Raw genomic sequence first — 3840 nt, forward strand, 5'->3', positions numbered from 1 at the left:
TATAACTGAGAACTCCATTATGTCTCCTGAGATATAAAAGAGCAATAAAAACATGCTGCAAAGAAAATCAACAAGAAGTCTATGAAACAAGGGGCCAATAAAAACATTCTATAGGGCTAACATAAATGCAAAATATATGTACATATAAAACAAAGTTTTAAAACAAACGACACAACCCACAAGGCTGACTGCATGTTTGCTTTAATAATTAGTTCCGTCACTCAGCAATTACCTTGGTAAAAAAAAAAAAGCAGACCTGCTTTAAACAATATGGTATCATTTATTTTCTCCGAGGACAGTGTTATGCAGTTTACAGGTTCTGTCGACCCTATGAGAATTATTCTGTGAGGCTTCGAGTATCTGCTTATCAAATGTACCTAATGTCATATTTTTTTCGGATGGGTGTGCTGAAGCATTGCTCTGCGCTTCGAACATGTTTCAACCGGCGTGTTTCAACTGCTTGAGAAAAAGAAAGAAAATGATAAGTGAGTGAAACTGCTGTGGGAAAAGATTCCGTTTTTTAGTCTTGACAGTTGCAAGCTCAACCCAATCAGATGTCTTGCAACATCTTCACAATGGAACACATCCCACCATCTATTGTTGTACAAATGAACTCTTTCACCCAACCCACTGAGCAAAACCTTGGATATAACATGAGTCAGTTTTCACTGTCAGCTTGCTCTGACATGAAACTGAAGTTGCCTATGGAAATGACGTTGGTCATTATTTGGATTTCTAAATACTTCATTTTGGCCAAGTTTTCTAAATTGGATTTCTAAATATTTCATTTTGGCCAAGTTTTGTTGTGAATAGGTAGAAAGCCCAGCTGTAACAACTGGTCAATGACGTGATCTGTTCATTCAAAAATACAAATCACAAATACAATGACTTCTCTGACAAACATGTTTTTCAATTTCTGTATATTAATATTAATTTTGATATATTTTGGGGGCATAAATTTACAAATGGCAAACAACTGTCCTGATATCTTAATAGAATTATCTGCAAAAGTCATGTGGTGCGGTCAGCAAAGTAAAAAACTCCAGAAACATGCAGAGAAAACATAAAACAGGAAATGATATCACAGAGAGGACCAATGCAGATCCTCATGAAGGTGTGTCAAGATCAATTTCTTAAAATATCAAAAAATTTGACCTTTGGGACTGGTTTTACCTGTTACCTTTGTAAAATGCCATGTGGTACAACCTCAAAAAAAAAAAAAAAAGTAATATTTATCAATATTGTTCATAATAAAATAATAATAAAAATACATTGAAACATATATTTAAAAATAATAATGATGATTAAGATGTGTTCACTCACATGTATTCAGCATATAAGGAAATACTTATTTATTAATTTTTTCTTGAAAACGGTATCATAGTTGTTTAAAAATTCAGAAATGCCTTGGAGATCCAGAAATCTTGGTAATAATTCTTGATATTTGTATCATGAAAAAAAACAACAACTTGAAAATAATAAGGATAAAGATGTGTACACTCACAATGTATTCAGGGTATAAATACAATGGTTATAATAATGAATGATTATAATAATGGTTACACCAAATGACATTTTAAAGTCATTAAATTAAAGCTTTAAAAATGGTATAAAAGTTTTTCAAAAACAAATGCAACCGACATGAATACAAAGGGTACACAACTTGGCACATGTGTTTTAAATTATATTTTGAAAATATATGCTCTGAATGCTCTTGTTTATCATTGATTTGGCTACAGTAACTAAGAAAATTAAGTGACTTATGTAAATTGATATGAGGTTAACAATGTACTTTTTAGTCTATCTTCCCAAGCAATTTAATAATCCACTAAACTAAAGCAGCCAGTCCAGTTGATGTCCCATAAAACCTGACCTTTCTGCTGACCTCAAGGATATATCAGACATGAAAGGACAGGGATAGAGGAGGGTTCAGCATACGGGCCCACGCTACCCTCACCCTCTCGCTGTGTTTGCACTGTAAGCACACAAGACAGCTTGATAACATCTTCCTAATAGTTTCTCCAAAACACCAGAGCTTATCCCATAACCTTCACTGCTGCTGTTTATTGGGAAAACGCAAAAAGCAGTTAGTCATTTGCGCACGTCAATTTCAGTACATCATGGAGATCCTTCAGTATTTCTCTTTTATTTGTTTAACATCCCGCTTTTGTCTCGAGGCAGTAACTGGTCAAATGGCAATGAAGAGGAGAGCAGCTGTTATGAGAGCAAATAGGATGTTTCTTGGATGTAATAAATATCAGTATGACTTTATCGGTACCTGGCTGAATACTGAGAAACACTAGACTCTATAAGATACACGCAGTCAGGATGAGTTCTGGCAAGCCTAATAGGTGGTCTGTATTTGCATCTTATTACGCTCACATCCTGGTGCTCTACACTCAGACTTATGACTGGAGCTGGCAAATAACTGTCAAGAGCAGTAGAGAGGAGAGAGAACACAAACAGAAAGGAATCACTCACCACATCCTGGGGGAACTGCAAATAGACTCAAGCAAATCCAGCCACCCGTCCTTCTAAGGAATATGTTAATCAGCATAATTTCATTGTTAACAGTGTTACAGTGCACACCGTAGATACAATATATATGCATTATATTTATATGTATCTATAGAAATATTTTGTTTCATCCTACACAAAAAGGTGTGGAAACACTTCTCACTCAGAAATTGCTAAAATTCACAAATAATATGTGAAATAATGACAAAGAATCGGCAAGTATCACACTGAATTAAATGTAAAATTTAGAAGTAGAAAGACTAAAATAGTACATTCTTGTAAAACGTAATTCAATAATTTTTTTTAGTGTATATATATATATATTTATTTATTTGTATTAATTTTTTTAAAATATTTTTTTAGTGAACTCGTTTACAACTTTAGAGAGCCATTTTAAACCTTCTGCTCTGAGATTATACCTGACCTGTACTATCCTCATTTATACTTGTGACTAAAATCTAGAGGGATGCATAAGCTTGTGAAGTCTACATAATCTGTAGGTCATACATGCAAATGATCTCTTATGACTCTGCAGACTGCTGTACTTCCTTGTTTAAGATTTCAATATAATACAGTTTCTTCCATATTCCACAGAATTCATCTAGTTCAAGTTACATGTTACACACATTTAAAAGAGTAATATATGACAAATGACAGCTGTTCAGTGCTATTACATAGCTAAATAAATACTACAAATTTGCAGATCTATCTGAAACAACAAATAAAAAATAATTGTGGGATTTAAAAAAAAAATTTTTAATCTGGTTGACTAAAATTTGCTTCAGGCTTTTAAGGATTTTCTTTGAATGCATAGTTTTGTAGGGTGTTTTTAATGGGTGTTGGTTCAGTTGTTTTGCAATGAGCAAGAGAATAAATCCGTATTAAGTTAGTTTCATGTGTACAATCACGTCCCATTCTTGAGTTCAAAAAGGGTTTTAGGACTCTAGATGTTGCTCTTAATAATGAAACTGCCAAGTACAGTAATAAACCCAATCTCTATTTTTATAATACACAAATATATATATCTCTTTTATCCAAAGCGACTTACAAATGAGGACAACAGAAGCAATCAATTGTAGTATTAAAACAACTAAAAACAGATCCAAAACTAAAAGCTAAAACTTCATAAATACTACCTATACACCTTTTAAAAATAAAGAGATTAAATAAAAATGACAAACAAAATTTCAAAACTTAACATTTAAATGAAAAGCAAAAAATAAAGCTAAAAACAATTCAAACAATTCAAGAACAACTGGTATAAGAGTATAATAATGATTCTAACATAACACTAAGCCAAACACCAAAAAAAAAACTACATAT

Source organism: Sinocyclocheilus rhinocerous, unplaced genomic scaffold (assembly GCF_001515625.1).
Source record: "Sinocyclocheilus rhinocerous isolate Xijiao unplaced genomic scaffold, SAMN03320098_v1.1 scaffold8, whole genome shotgun sequence".
Classification (NCBI taxonomy): domain Eukaryota; kingdom Metazoa; phylum Chordata; class Actinopteri; order Cypriniformes; family Cyprinidae; genus Sinocyclocheilus; species Sinocyclocheilus rhinocerous.